Source organism: Panthera tigris, chromosome C1 (assembly GCF_018350195.1).
Source record: "Panthera tigris isolate Pti1 chromosome C1, P.tigris_Pti1_mat1.1, whole genome shotgun sequence".
NCBI classification, from domain to species: domain Eukaryota; kingdom Metazoa; phylum Chordata; class Mammalia; order Carnivora; family Felidae; genus Panthera; species Panthera tigris.
In genome coordinates, this window is record NC_056667.1 from 68,668,438 (window position 1) to 68,685,790 (window position 17,353).

The window sequence follows — 17,353 nt, forward strand, 5'->3', positions numbered from 1 at the left end:
CACAAATTTGTGAGTCATCTCCATACTGAGGGTAGTTGAAGCTAGACAAGAAAATGCAGTTTAGAAGAGGACCCTGCAAAAGTTGAGAGAACCTCCAAGAGTTGAGAGTCAGGAGACGGAGGAATGAGGAGGAGAATTATCTCATACAAGACTTAGAAAGGAGAGAGTAGAGACATAGGAAGAAAACATGGTGTCACGGAAACTGAAGGAGAAGCATATTTTCAAAAGAATTGAGGGGTCGATAGTATTAATGCTGTGGAGAGATCATGTGTGATGAAGATTTAAAATTAATTGGACTCACGTGGCCAGGAGAGCCACTGTTAACTTAGTCGAAGCTAAGCTAAGATCAGACTGGAATGTTTTCAAGTACATGATAAAATGAAGGCAACAAAGATGCACTGCTGAAGATCCTGTTTTCTTCTAAATTTTCATCAACTCCTTTCTTGACCAGCTTTTCCTGGTGATATGAAGCACTGGAGACTTTGGGTCCCCACTCCACAAAACCTAGGCCCAGAACAAGGGGGCTGAGGCCTAACTTTGTGTCCCCTACTAGGCAAGACACAGGGAGTTGGTATTTGGAGTGACTACTAGTTTATTATCAGGGTCTCATTTTTGGCCTGTACTCACCCTTGGTCTACTTGTTTTCTCTCCCTGTTGCTGGGGTTAAGGGGCACTTAAATATTTGTCACTGAAGAAAATAAAACTGAGCTACTAAACACACACACACACACACACACACACACACACACACACACACACACAAATTGGGAGCACCTAATATTTTAAGCAAATACAGATCTGAAGGGAGAAATAGACAATACAATCGTACTAGGGGACTTCAATCCCCCACATTCAACAATGGATAGATTATCCACACAGGAAATCAATACGCAAACATTGGACTTGAACTCTTCTTTAGACTAAATACCTAACAGATACAAACAGAACATTCCGTCGAACAGTAGCAGAATACATATTCTTCTGAAGCACAAAATGAACATTCTCAGAATATACCATATGTTAAACAAAATGAAGCAAGATTTTAGCAAGGTCACAAAACAAGTCAACAAATTTAAAATTGAAATCATAATAAGTATCTTTTCTGACTATAATGATATGAAACTAGAAATCAGTACAGCAGGGAAACTGGAAAATTCACAAGTACATGGAAATTAAACAACACACTTATGAACAACCAATGAATAAAAAACAAAAAGGAAATAAAAAATATCTTGAGACAAACAAAAGCAGAAGCACAACATAACAAAACTTATGGGATGCAGCAAAAGCAGTTCTAAGAGGGAATTTTATAGTGATAGATGCCTACTTTAACAAACATGAAAGATCTCAAATAAAGAACCTAACTTTACACATCAAGAAACTAGAAAAAGAAGAACAGAGCCCCAAATCAGCAGAAGGAAGGAAATAACAAAGATGATAGCAGAAAGAAATGATCAGAAATACAAAATAAAAGTTTGATGACATTTAGAAAAGATCAACCAAATGCATAAACTTTTGGCTAGACAAAAAAGAGAGAGAGAGAGGACTGAAACAAAATCAGACATTAAGGAGGAGACATTACACTGATACCACAGAAATAAGAGGTAAGAAATAAGATACTATGAATAATTATATGCAAAAAGAATGGATAACCTAGAGGAAAGAATAATTCCTAGAAATATATAACTTACCAAGACAGAATCATGAAGAAATAGAAAATCTGAACAGACCAATAATGAATAAAGAGATTGAATCAGTAATCAACACAGAAAAGCCCAGGACCAGATGGTTTTATTGCTAAATTATACTAAACATTTAAAGAATTAATACCAATCCTTCTCAAGCTCTTCCAAAACATTGAAGAGCATACTCCCATAAAATTCATTTTATTAGGCCAGGATTACCCAAATATCAAAGCCAGATAAGAACAGTACAAAAACAAAACAAAATGTACAAAAAATCTTACAAGTCAATATTCCTGATGAACATATATGCAGATGTCTTTATAAAAATACTGGCTAAATCAATTCAACAGAACATTAAAAGGTTCATACACCATGGTCAAGTGGGACTTATCCCTGAAGCGCAAAGATGGTTCAATAAATGTGACATTCTACCTTTATGAAAGATAAAAATTGCATGATCATCTAAATAGATGCAGAAAAAGCACTTGACAACGTACAACATTCTTCATGGTAAAAGCTCTCAATAAATTAAGTATAGAAGGAACATACCTAAATGCCATATATAATAAGTCCACAGCAAATATACTCAGTAGGGTAAGTTTGAAAGCTTTTCTTCTAAGATCAGGAACAAGACAATGGTGCCCACTCTCACCACTCTTATTTAACATAGTAATGGAAGTCTGAGCCAGAGCAATTAGGTAAGAAAAAAAAATCAGAAAGGAAGAAGTAAAATTGTCTCTGTTTGTAGGAGACATAGTATCATAGATAAAAAAAATCCTGAGGACTCCACAAAAACAAAACCTTGTTAGAACTATTTAACAAATTCAGTAACGTTGGATACAAAATCAACATACACAAATCAGTTGTGTTTTCATATACTAGCAATAAAATTTCTGGAAAAGAAATAAAGTAATTCATTTACAATTGCATGAAAAACAGTAAAATACTTAGAAGTAAATTTAACCAACAAGGTGAAAGATACATACACTGAAAACTAAAACATTGATGAAAGAATTTGAATGACACAAATATTCCATGTTCATGAATAAGAAGAATTGATGTTGTTAATACATTCATACTACCCAAAGCCAGGTATAGGTTCAGAAATCCTTATCAAAATCCAATGGCATTTTTTACAGAAATAGAAAAAATCTTAAAATTCATATGGAACCACAAAAGACCCCAAATTCCTAAAGCAATCCTGAGAATGGTAGCAAACCTGGCGATGTCATACTTCCTTATTCGAAACATTACTACAAGTCTACACTAAAGAAAACCATATGGTACTGGCATGAAAATAGACACACAGCCCAATGGAACAGAATCAAGAGCTCATAAATAAACCCTTGCATATACAGTCAACTGACATTTGACAAGGGAGCACAAATACTCAATGGAGAAAGGATAGTCTCTTCAGTAAATGGTGCTGGGAAAACTGATAATCTGATACAAAAGAATAAAATTGGATCCCTATTCGAAATCAACTCAAAATAGATGAAGATTTACACATAAGACTTGAAACCTTAAAAGTCTTGGAAAAAAGAAAAGAGGAAAAATGTCCCTGACATTGGTCTTGTCAATGACTTTTTCGATATAACACCAAAAATACTAGTAACAAAACCAAAAGTAAACAAAAGGGACTACATCAAATGAAAAAATCTTCTCCACAGCAAAAGAAACAACAAAATGAGGTGGCTACAGAATGGGAAATAATATTCACAAATCATTTATCTGATAATGGGTTAATATCCAAAATATATATGGAACTCAAGAATCAAATGGAAAAAAAAAACCACAATCTAATTAAAAAATGAATAAGAGGGGGTACCTGGGCAGCTCAGTCAGTTAAGGTTTAGACTCTTGATTTAGGCCGAGGTCATGATCTCACAGTTTGTGAGACTGAGCCCTGTATCAGGCTCTGTGCTGACAGTGTGGAACCTGCGTGGGATTCTCTCTCTCCCTCTCTCTGCCCCCTCCTGCTCATTCTCTGTCTCTCTCTCTCTCTCTCTCTCTCTCTCTCTCTTTCAAAATAAATAAATAAACATTAACAAATAAAAAAATAAATGAATAAGAGGACCAGAATATTTTCTTAAAGAAGACATGCAAATGGCCAACAAGTACATGAAAAGATGCATATATAGTCAATATATCATTACAGAAATATTAATAATCATCGGAGAAAGGCAAAACCACAATGATTATGGTACTATTATGGTACTATTATTATATGAACTACTATATGATCTAGTAATCCCACTTCTGGGTAATGCACAAAGGAAATGAAATCAGGATCTTGAATCTTGAAGAGACATCTGCACTCTCAGATTCTTTGTAGCATTATTCATAATGCCCAAGCATGAAGCACCCTGAGGGTCTATCAATAGATGAATGGATAAAGAAGAGGTGATATATATATATATATATATATATATATATATATATATATATTCATATGTACAGACATTATGCATATTATATATATTCTGAAATGTTATTCAACTATGAGAAAGAAGATATCCTGTCATTTGAGACAACATGAATGGAACTTGAGTACATTTTGCTAAATGAAATAAGTTAGAAAAAGACAAATGCTGTATGATATCACTTATATGTGGAATATGTAAAAACAAAACCTGAACTCATAGAAATAAAAATAGAATGATTGATGCCGGGTGCTGGAGGATGGGGATATGTCAAAGTACACAAATTTCCAGTTACAAGATGAGTACATTCTGGGGATCTAATGTGTAGCATGGTAGCTATAGTTAACAATATTGTATTACATTCTTAAAATTATTTAAAAGAGTAAATCTTATATGTTCTTAACATACACACACACACACACAGGTAATTATGTGAAGCGATGTTATTGTAGTAATCTTTTTGCAATATAAAACTACTAAATCATCATATTGTACACCCTAAACTTACACAATCTTATATGTCAATTATATCTCAATAATGCTGAAAAAAGTATAATCAAGTGGATGGAAAACCTATTTTGTGTATACCTGTCAGCTTATTTCTGTAGCCACTTCTGTCATTGCCCAATAGACTCATAAACAAAGTGTTCACATTGGAGGAATTGAGGGTTTACATGGGCTCAGAAACACAGACTCCCACTCACCAAGGCCTACCTGGGTATGGCCACTGTTAAATACCCAGTGGCAGCAGCAGAGATCAATACTGAGTCTCCAATAAGGTATTATTCCCCAGCCAGCTACTTGGTGGCAGGTTGGTTATACTGAACCACTTACATGGAAAGAGTAATGTTTTGTTTTTACTAACAAAATTCAAATTGTCATCTGTGGACTTACAGAATGCCTTATCCACCATCATGGTATTCTACACTAGAACAGTGTGCTTTGCTAGAAGCAGTGCTTCTAGTTAAGGAACTCACTTCACAACAAATGAAGTGCAGCAATGGACGCATGCTCATGGAATTCACTATCTTGCAATGTTCCCCACCATCCTGAAGCAGGTGACTCCAGCGAATGATGGAATACTCTTTTGAAGACTCAGTTATAGTGATAGCTAGGTGGCAATACCTTGCAGGGATGGGCAAGCTTCTCTAGAAGGCTGTACATTCTCTGAATCAGTGTTAGTATATGGTGCTGTTTGTCCCATAGTCAGGATTCATGGGTCCAGGAATCAATGGATGGAAATGGAATTGGCACTATTATTATCCCTAATGACCCACCAGCAAAATTTAAAAAAAATTTTTTTTAATGTTTATTCATTTCCTGAGAGAGACAGAGACAGAGTGCAAGCAGGGGAGGGGCAGAGAGAGGGGGAGACACAGAATCTGAAGCAGGCTCCAGGCTCTGAGCAAGCTGTCAGCACAGAGCCCAATGCGGGGCTCAAACTCACAAACTGTGAGATCATGACCTGGGCCAAAGTCGGTTGCTTAGCCGACTAAGCCACCCAGGTGTCCCTCACCAGCAAAATTTTTGCTTCCTGTTCCTGCAACTTTATGTTCTGCTGGCTTAGAGGTCTTAGTTCCAAAGGGAGGAATGCTTCCATCAGAAGACAGAACAATGATTCCATTGAACTAAAAGTTAAGACTGCCACCTGACTCCTCACTTTTCTCAATCAACAGATAAAACAGGGATTACTCTGCTGTCTGGGTGGTTGATCCTGACTACTAAGGGGAAATTGGACTACAATTCCACAGTGGAGGCAAAGTAGACTATGTCTGGAATAAAGGAGGTCCCTCAGGGCATTTTAGAGCGTTACCATACTCTATGATTAAGATCAATGAAAAATCACAGTAACCCAATCTAGGCAGAACTATTAATGGCCCAGATCATTTAGGAATGAAATTTGGGTCACCATGTTAGGTAAAGAATCACAACCAGCTGAGGTGCTGGCTGAAGCAAACAGAATATAGAATAGATAGTGGAAGAAGTTACTTAATAAAAACCAGGTACAGAAATGAGCATAATTGTCATGAGAATTTCCTGTTTATTTTGTTATAAATATGTTTGTATGTGTACAACAAGTATCTTTCTTTTCTTCCCATATTATGTAATATTGGTGACTTTATATCATAGTTTTTAAGTATTATTAACTTTACATAATAGTACTTAAAATATATAAAAGAAGACTAAACATCACTTAAGGCCTTTACTTCCTCTTCTTGGGAAGGAGTAAGTACATTTTTGGTTATACACAGGACAGTTGTATCATGCTAGGTGGAATTATGATCTTGTTATTGGCTTTCTTTGGAGATTAAGTATGGTTTAAGGAGATGTGTTAGGTACAAAGTTTATAAGAGGTAGATTTAAAGATGATAAATTTTAGGTATCAACTTGACTGAGTCATGGGGTAACCAGATATTTGCTTAAACATTATTCACAGATATGCGAGCATGTTTTTAGATGAGATCAACAGTTGAATCAGTAGACTGAGTTAAGCAGTTTGCTCTCCTTAATGTGGGTGGGCCTGATGCCATCAGTTGAAGGTCTAAATAGAACAAAAAAGATTCACATTCTCATGAGTAAGAGGGAATTCCTCTTGCCTGACTTTCTTGAGCTGGGACATCAGTCTTTTCCTGCTTTTAGTCTTGAACTGAAACATAAGCTGTTTTGGGTCTCAAGTCTGTCTGGCTCTCCTGCTTCTCAGGGCTGGACTCAGACTGGACTAGACTCAGAGTGGACCTGCACCATTGGCTCTTCCTGGTCTTCAGGATGCCAAATGCAGATCTTCGGACTTCTATGCCTCCATAATATTAGAAGCCAATTGTATATAACATATCTATTTACCGCCCCCCCCCCACCCGCCACTGCCATACACATGCACATCCATTGGTTCTGTTCTCTAGAGAATCTTGACTAACAAACATAGTTATCAAATGAGAGATATCACTTCCTACCAAGGATGAGAAGCTACTAGTCTGTTAATTAAAATTGTGGTCATTTATCACAATATTGTTTTTTAAATAGAAATAAAATATAATTGTTGAGAAAACAAGATTATTTATGTGATTTTTTCAAATTGTCCTACAAAATTACTGCCTTCTGAGCCATCCTCTTGCTCTTAATTAGAATTTAAGTTCTCTGAGAGCAGGAGTTATGATGCATAGATCTCAGCAGGTGGCAAATCACTATCTTTGGACTAATTACTTAATTGTGCCACTGTGGAGTCTATATCCAGAGAAAATCTGTCTCAGGAAACAAAGAAATGAAGGATATTCCTTGAGCTTAATTTAAGGAGTATTGATATAAGTAAATACACTTGGTGGTACAGAAATGCCTCATTGGCATTAGACAACTTAGTTTCCAATGCAACAAGAACTCTTCCTCCAAGATTTCGTGTGCCTGAAAAATTAAGTTTCTTCAGATTCATCTAAAAAGTAAAATCCAATTGTAAAACACCAAACAGAAATGGTTCAGTAGCTGTTTTGGTTTTCCTGTGGATGGCATAGGACAATGTGATCACACTATGAAACCTGACTTCCTTCCACTGGCTAGCTTTATCTGCACTGCCTAAGCTTTAGCACTAACACCTGCAGAGAGAGGCAGGAAAAACTAAATAATGCACCAGGATGTCTGTGGGGAGCCATGCGCCCCATGAAGGCCAAGAGAGTTCTCATTTCTCAGAAACTAGTTTCCCCTAGCCACTCACACATCAACTTCTGTAATCAAAGGTGAATGCTTAAAGATTTACACAGCAGTAGAATGCAATGTAGCACCTTCTTCTTGATGTCTCTAGCCTGCACAGAAAAGAAGTTCCAAGATCAGGAGCCTAAGGTCCATATCTGAGCATTCGGAACTAGTGAATCTGTGTCATGAAGTACGTGTCTCAATTTCTGTATTGTCTCTCTCTAGGGAAGCATGTACAATTTTCCTTTTTTTTAAGGCGTGAATTCAGAATCTGGTGAGTGCAGAATCTGGTGATTGTGTGCCTTTTGTGTCTATGATCATGATATCCAGGAAAAAGAAAGTAGCATTAATGTGCATGACTAAGGTTGTGTGGCCAGCTAGTAGTCATATGTAAGTCCTCACAGAGGTCCTTGATTGCTTTTTACAAACTGAGAAAGAGGCTCCTTTGGTAGACAGGCATGGGGGGGGGGGGTGGTTACTCTGAGTGCTGTGCTTTTCCTACGGGGAAATTGCAGAAAGCCCTCTCCATGTGGTATTGACATATACCACTGCTTTATATTTATTAGAACTTTTAAAAAAAAGAATCGATGTCAGTAAACACATACTTTTAAGAGTTAACGATAGGGAATTTAAATACTTTAATCACTGTGAAATACTTCTAGTGAGCAAACAATGCCATTTCAACCTTAACAACTATATACAACTTTTTCCTTTTATTTAGTCTTCAGTAGGTCTTTCAGCTGATACCCGTGAATCTACATCCCTGTCGTATGTTTATAGACTTTGCTTAAGATTTAAAGATGTTGTTGGAAGTGGTTTGGTGATAGAGACAAATAAAAAGGCTGTTAATTATTTGCATTTAAGTGAAGCAGTTATCAACAAAATAGCTAATTTGCTGAAGATCTTTATTTTTTTAAAAACTTGTATGTACTTCCTTCATCTGCCTTAATTTATCTCTGTCTCTGTGTCCTAAATATAAGCCATCAGGGCCTTCACTCGGGGCCAACTTTGCATGCATGTGTTGGTCTCTTACATCCCAGGTGCCTTTGGGCATACCCAATAATTCATCACTTTTAGAGAGGATCAGTCCTTAGCACTTGGTAGAAATTATAAATCCTTAGAAGCAGCCATCATTGACATGTGCTGCAAGTGTTGGAAACAAATAGTGATCCATAGAATATTACACTTTCGTATGCTGTGTAAATTTCATTTGTTTCCCTGGTTCTAGCACACTGTGCCTGGTGGAAAGTAAGTGCTTAATAGATGTTTTCATAGGCTGTATTAAATCTGTATTAAGGCTTTGGTAAATGTTTGTTGTAGAAAACGTAGCACAGAGGTTGGAGGCTATACATCAAAGGAGAGGAAATTCATATGTAAAATTTTAGAGTGTATTGAAAAACTTGTGAAGTAAATCTCACCAGGGAAATTTGTCAGTGCGAGAGATAATTAAAACAAATGTGAAATTCCTAAGTAAATAAAGTAATTAAAGGGATATTTACGATTTTGTTTGAACACATTTTTACAACCAGTTTTATTTTATTGGTTTATTTACTCTTAATTCCTAGAACAATATTATTTTACCTTTGCTTTCAGCATCCATTACATTGCACTAAGTTTAATTATGGAATCTGTGATGTAGTCATTGTACATTTATAGGGAACATGAAGCCAGTCACAGGCAGTCTTAGTGACATGCACAACACCTTTCTCTCTCTCTCTGATTATTTGGAAGATGACAAGAGTGAATTATGATACAAATAATTATAATTTCATGTGATGAGTCTTATAATATTAATAATAAATTTAAGGTTTGGCCCATTTAGTCTGGAGTAAAAAACTTAATGGAATTTCTGAAGATGAGTGAAAATAATTGACTCTTATATACCTGGATCAAAAAAAGCTGAACAATACTGTAATTTCTTTAAGTCCAGGAAAATATCATACAGAGATCAGTGATGAACTTGTAGCTACCTCAGCAGACCAGGAAAGTGGCTTAAGTAAATAGCAAAATAGATCATTCTATTAAATAGAAAAAACAAATATCCCTCCACACCCACAAAAATTGGCCAGTGAGTTAATTGCATATGTTTTTAAAGCCAAACATCAAATAGTCTTTTTGACTGAACTTGAATATTTATTCAATACTTTATTTTACCTTGAATTGGATTGTTTAACTAAATTAACTAAATAAAACTATTATTCTCTGAATCTTCAAATTAATCCAAGAATTACTAAATTCTTGATGAAAAATCCCTCAGAGACTATTAATCTTAACTATTGGTATGATGCTTGAGAAAAATAATTAAGGGGATCAATAGGAAGTGTTTTATTTTTAAAAGATAAATTGATGACTATATATCCAAAATGATTTAAAAACCATTCCAGTAGGCAGAGAAAAGAATTTATAGAGTTTTCTACAAAGCACATAATTTCTCCAACTGAGTGTTCTAGATTTTTTTCTCAGAATATACTACTACTCCTCAAGTACCTGCTGACCTGCCAGGTATCTTCTTATGAGGTAGGCCAAAATAATTTTCTCTGCAACTTTTGCAATTCCCGGTAAAAGCTAATGTTTTGAATGGTCTTAGCCATGAAATTTAGTAATTAACAAAGGCACCTAGAATCAAAGCTGGAACCCAGGCACCAGTGTAGTGTAATCCAGAAAACTTCCCCTTTGACTAGACCATTTACTGACTACAATTAATGAAAATAATTTGCCTTGGTTAAAATTGGCATTAAAGATCATTTTATTTTAATAAAGATAGATGGCATGAATAAATATTTGTAAAATAAGGTACTTAAGCTTCTCAGGGGGAATTAAAGGCAATAATACCAAGGAATTGTCATTACTGAATGCTTACTATGTGATTCTGGGCATTGTATGAAGGTGGTGGGATTGTTTTCTCTTCTCTCATCCACTGCATTTCCCACTATCCCTCCCAGCCTCTCCCCTACCTCACCTCATCCTGCCCGCCTACACCACCCTGGCCCAAACAATCTGAAACCAAGTTCACAGAGTAGAGACATAACGTAATGCTAGAAAAAGACAAGTCATATTTATCTTGATAAGAAATAGTTTTTTGGCATTTATCAAGTATTTATCACTTGTCAGTCTGTTTATTAATTATGAGATTGATAATAAGTTATTACCATTTAACAGGTGTAGAAATAGACTGTAAAAGAAAAGAACTCAGAGTTTTTTTCCTCCCGCGTAGGAAAACTCCCAGTTCTTCCCTTCCATGTTTCTCTCCTGTGAGGCTCCCTCACTACTCACATGGAACACTTCTGACACTTCTCATCATTCTACGTGTGGAGGTATTTCCCCAAACCAACAAGCAAGTATCTGTGACACCAGCTGTGTATCCTGTAATTTAAGCCAATTCTAATACCTACACACAGTGTCAGATCCCACGGGCTGAGAGCTCACTTGCACAAAACTCCTTCGAATCCCACTTCAGATGCCAGTTCTAAACCCAGAGAACCCATGCTTCCGTCCTATTTGGCTACAGATTGGAGGTTCCCACAACCCTCTCCTTAGGTTCAATTAATTTGCTAGAGTGGCTCACAGAACTTAGGGAGACACTTACTTACGTTTAATAGTTTATTAAAGGATGTGATGAAGGATTGAGATGAACATCCAGGTGGAAGAGATGCATAGGGCAAGTATGTGGGAAGGGGTGGGAGCTACATGGCCCCCTCCAGGCATGCTGCTCCCCCCAACACTTCCATGAGGTCACTAACTCAAAAGCTCTCTGAATCCCCTACTGTTGAGATTTCATGGAGGCCCCTCAAATAGGCATGATTAATCATTAGTTCCATTTCCAGCCCCTGTCCCTTCTCTGGAGTATTGGGGCAGGGGTGGATCTGAAAACTCCAAGCTTCTAATTATGGTTTGGTCTTTTTGGCAACTGGCTCTCATCCAGGAATCATCCAGAAGCCCACCTAGAGTCACTTCACTAGAACAGAAGATGCCCCTACTTCTCTTATCACTTAGGAGTTTATAAGGGTTAGATGAGCTCTGTTCCAGGAACTGGGGGCAGGCACCAACGTATATTTTCTGTTATCTCACAGAGACACAAAGAGGTTAATAACTAGCCCAAATTCATAATCTTCAAATTTACACATCCTTCTCTCACATGATGAGAGAAATAATGATAGAGGCAACCTAAAAGATTCCAGCTTTTAATCACGATACAGATCTTTTCTCAACCTGTGATGGGTTCATGTCCCCAAGAAACCCATGGCAAGTTGAAACGTTGTAAGTCAAAAATGCATTTAATACACCTAACCTATTAAACACCATAACTTAGCTTAGCCTACTTTAAATGTGCTCAGAGCACTTACATTAGCCTGCAGTTGGGCAAAATCATCTCACACAAATAATGAAGTGTTGAATGCCTCATGTAATGTATTGAATACTATACTGAAAGTGAAAAACAGAATGGTTGTGTGGGTACAGAATGGTGTTTTGGTTGTTTATCCTCGTGATCCCATGGCCGACTGGGAACTGGGGCTGCTACCCCTGCCTGGCAACACGAGGGAGTATCATACTGCCTATCACTAGCTCAAGAAAAGATCAAAATTCAAAATTTGAAGTATGGTTTTCTATTGGATGCATAGTGCTTTCCTACCATCATAAAGTAAAAAAAATCGTAAGTTCCAACTTGCTAAGTTGGGGACCATTTTTGCAAAAAATGCTTTCTGTTGAGATGTTGACACTTCAGAAAGGAGCCCTAAAGTTTGGAGGCAGGGAGGAAGAAAAGAAAAGAGACCATTTTATGTAGTTATTACCTTATTTAATATTAAGACTACCAATAAAGTGTCAGTATCATACTTTACAGATAAATATTCCAAGATGTATAGGAATCCATTTATTTCTTCAAAGTCAGATAACACATAAATGGAATTAGATAGGTTTGAACCCTGCTTTAGGTAAAGTTCATATATTTACATACTATGTCAGTAAATTTCTTTACAAAAATAATGTAAAAAACTTGAAAATGGAGGAAGTGATTTCAGGACATCGTTTCAGTGGAGTGCTGGGCATCGTGGAGCTGAGTCTCTAAGGTTTTTCTGGTTCTACAGCGATGTGCACCACTGACTGCCTTTCTCTTGACTAGGCCATCTTATACTCTGCAGGGGCAGATGTTAAATTATAGAAAAAAAGACATAGTCTTGTCCATAGCAATACAAATAAATATTGTGTGATATAGATACAGTTGATTTTGGCCCTATGGAAAAGATACGTCCAAAAAATTACATTTTATTGCTCTATAGCAGCGTTCATCAAACTATGGCTGGCAGGCCAATTCCAGCCTGCAGCTGTTTTTAAAATGACCTGTGAGTTAAGAATGGTTTTTAAATTCTTAATGAGCTGTTAAACCCCCTCACCTACATACACACACATTAAAGAAGAATAGGAGCGTGTGATCAAGACGAGATGTAGCCTGCAAAGCCTAAAATATTTGTTATTTAGCCCTTTACAGAAAAAGTTCACTGACCTCTTCATTTCTTTGCAAATTCAGCATTTCTGTTTTTATATATTATATAAATACATATGTATCTATAATCCATGCATATATAATACATATAAACATGTGTGTCTTCTTCAAATTCTTTTTTTGAACCAGTTATGACATCTTATTGGCTTCTTTGTTAACTAATATAATAAAATCTTTGACGTGTATTCATTTTATGTTTTTATATGATTTTCATTTTATGAACATTAAAATTTATCAGCTCTATGCACTAACTTTAGTTTCTATAATTTATTCAAATCAGTAGACGTTGTATAGAAATTCTTTCTCAAACTAGACGGACCTCATTAATTACTATATTATGGAAAATCTAAGAAGTGATTTAATTTGCTTCTCAGCATTTTCATGATACGATTCTTTTTAATGAAAAATAATTGTATTAAACAATTCTCCTGTTAATGTACTTCCATTGATGAATAACAAAATGTAATTTTAAAATCAATAATCTTCATCTTGGCAATTCAGTGTTTATTAATTCAACACCAAATATATAATTAATTTAATTTAGAAATTAGGAGTAGAAATGAACATAAGAAATTACTAATTTTTTAAAGTGTTTCCTCATTATGTATTATATTTATCAAAAAAATATTCTATATGGATAGATAGTAGTTGCATACTTTAGCCTGTTTATTATAACCTTGAATTGATTTGAAAGAGAATAATTGCCAAATTTGTGTTTAATATTATTCTTCACTCGTTACTTTTTTTTTGCAGAAAAGTGAAAGAAAAGTAACCACACATTAAATTCAATTACTATACAAAAGATCATAATTTACTGCTCACCCAAATAAAACCTGAGCCATCTATTGCCTAAGTCAATTCTGGCCATTTATATAACGGTGAACTCATCCATGATCATTTTGGCAGGAACTCGAGATTTTTGCATTGTATTAAAATGATAACCTTTGAGATTTAAAAAAAGAAGCGGAGTATTAGATTTTCAATTGTCTTTCATAATGCTTATGACAAATTCACAAAACCATGATAAATTATTACTAAAATGAATTAATTATAAACCTATCAGCTGAGTTTTCAAGTTTTTTATTTAATTATACTGATGAAATTGTTGTCTTGTAAAATATACGAGATATCATCTCCAAAACTCAATATCATATTCTAGTATTAGTCTTTGCTCTGTAACATTGTCATCTTTCATGTAATATATTTGTATATAACTCCATTGTTTTATTCATGCAGAAATTTCTTTTTATCCCAGATTATATTTTGCCATATATTTTTAGTATTGTTTGTGTCAAAGTCAAAGGTGAAGTGAAATAACTTTCTTGCAAAGTAACTAAGGACTGAAGATCATTGAAAACACAACAAATTTGGGACATGAGTAATGACATACAGTACTGAGAGGTTTCCTAATTTATGTCGAGAAAAATGTTTCTCCTCCAAGAGACAAATTCAAGAGAATTCTACATAAGATGTGAAGAGAAAATATCAGTGAGGGAGACTGGTTGACAGAGACATGAACTTCTAAATATGCTATAAATTGTCGATCTCAAGTTGACATTTTCTCCATTCAAAGTGTCTTTTAACTTATATTTTGAGGTCAAATATTGTGACTAAAGAATTAAACTTGAAGAATAGAGCCCAGAAATCATAATGATGGTGCTGCTTTGCCTCTGAATATAAAATTAATAAGCTATATGAAAGTTGTTTTCTAAAACTATTTGAAATGTAGTATTTAATTATGGAATGTTCTTTGTTCCAGATTAATGACTAAAACTAAAATAGTGCAAGGCAGAATAACAAAAACAATCAAGGAAAAGAAAGGATTAATATGACACCCTAAATTAAAAATATATAACATATCAATTGAAATTACACTATAGCTATAGTTCCTGTTTTAAAGGATTTGATCTCTTTCCTAAATTGCTATTGCATAATGTATAATGAGAGAAAATATACTACGAAAAATTTTTTAAATTGTAAAGGACTAATTTTTGGTTCTAGGAACTGTGGGTAGCATTCATTTAAAATATTTAGAATGATTTGCAACTGCTTAATTATTCTCCTAATATCCCATGGAGTACTGGGATTGTAGGTTGAAACTGAGAAAGAGAAATTTAAGGCACTTCCTGACATAGGAAAATATTGGGTTACAAGAATAGTCTAGCAGGAAAAGTGAGTGATAGAAGCTTAATCACCAGGGACATACAAAAGTCAACAGTACTAAAATATTAGAAAGTTTATTTTAGGAAGCAGTTTTCCCCTGCTAGGGTGTGTATGTGGACTGGATTGCTTACATGATCTTTCCTCATCTCTACTGTCCATTTTCATGCCCAAATTTGAGTACATCAAGCAAAATTCTTAACATTTGAGATTGCATTATTGATCTGATGCTGTTAGACTCTGACATTTGCCCACCCAAGAAAAATATGAAAAAATTTTGATCGTTTCCCTTGATAGCTTCCCATTTAAATTCATCATTTACCTGATACTCACCACCCTTTCAAATTAGAAATAATTCATAATAATCTGTGACCAAACACAGAACACCATTCTATGGAACAGAATTTACTTTAGTGAATGGTTCCACACTGGAAACTTTTCAGATACCGTGTGAGTTCATTAAGGCAATTATGCCTTAAATTCTGGAAAGACACGACTGGCTTGGTCATGGTTAGTGTTAGTGATTTCCTGTGGTGTGGTGTTTATGATAGTAGCATAAGCCCAGCATGAAGTTACGTTTGCCTGGGGGCAATTGTAACTTAAGTGCTTGCTTTTTTGACATTTGTTCATATTCTTCAGGAAGAAAATGTATTTTTGTTGGTTTGTTTGACCAATCTTTACTTGAAAAAAAAAAAGACAGTAGAACCTATATGGCTTAGAAATGTATGTTACAAACGTGCTTGCCAGGGGAAGTAGAATCCTGCTGTGTTTGGACAAAGCAGCCTGTTATTTTGTGCAACATGCTCCTAATGTTGAGATGATTTAGATTCCCCTTTTCCTTAAGGAGTTGTGTTCTCCAAATTGGTATTTCTCTTCCTAAAGTCAAGAAGTCATGAATAAATAATATTGCCTTGAGATCCAAGAAAATGGATAAAGGTCTGCTTACTGCCACAGGATGGGGAATCTTTCAATGTTTATCTCATCAAGAACCATTAGACGGAGAAGATATCCCTTGCATATTCGTTTTATCTATTTGAGTTGTATTATATTTTTTGCAATTTTCAACAAGACATTATAGCTCTTGTTCTCTCTTCTTTGTATAAAAATTCAGATTTTTATAATGAAAACTTTACCATGTACAGTGACACCTCTGTCAAAGGTATCATTTGCATACTAACAGCAGTGCATACAGGTTAGAATCTCCTCAAAAGACCAAATGAGAAGGACGTAACTGCTGTTGGCTCTGCCTCTGATTCTCAGATGGGGGCTTCGGGAACTGCTCATTCTACTTTTGTTCAGTGACAGTGGTTTGAGGGTTGTCTAAATCCTGATAAGGGTGCTTTTCTCCTATGTCACACAATACTGTCAATTCATAGAAATATACATCTTTTTTAGGACAGTAATGTTGTTACGCTGATGTCTAGAATAAACAGTGTACTAGTTCAAAGTTTAGACTCAAGAGTCTAAAACTGGAAGGCAAAGAAAGCTGTTTTTAGTTTTCTTTTTCCTTCTGAAAGTGATTTCACACAATTTATTTGGGCATTTCTGAGTTCCGAATACCAAGCATAGTAAGGGAGACATTTGGTGGTATCAGATGTCATTTTTTATTTACACGCATTCTCTAATCACAAGTTGGATAAGAATACATCAATTTTTCTGTGGATCTTTTCATTGGCAAAGTTGAATGTACTGTACACAACAGTGAAGCTTTAAATACACCCTCTGACATACTTACAATCTCTGTACTTAAGAGATTATGCACTGTAAATCTTTTGGTGGGGGCCAAAATTAACCATGAATTATTCAGCGACAAGCTGAAGGATCCCAGTGCAGATTGGTTCAGGGTACTATTTATTAACGCTAAACCAATAAGAAGGTTTGGCAATGTGCCTCCTCTGTTTGTG

The 17,353-nt window shown here is 35.4% G+C and overlaps 1 long non-coding RNA gene across 1 annotated transcript in view; it reads right to left on the reverse strand.

Moving 5' to 3' along the window:
* Positions 1-17,353, reverse strand: part of LOC122241466 — a 29,009-nt gene that overhangs the window by 1,133 nt on the left and 10,523 nt on the right. The window contains exon 6 of the long non-coding RNA XR_006221634.1: positions 14,112-14,231. This is a non-coding gene — a long non-coding RNA (uncharacterized LOC122241466). The remainder of the gene's footprint in view (positions 1-14,111; positions 14,232-17,353) is intronic.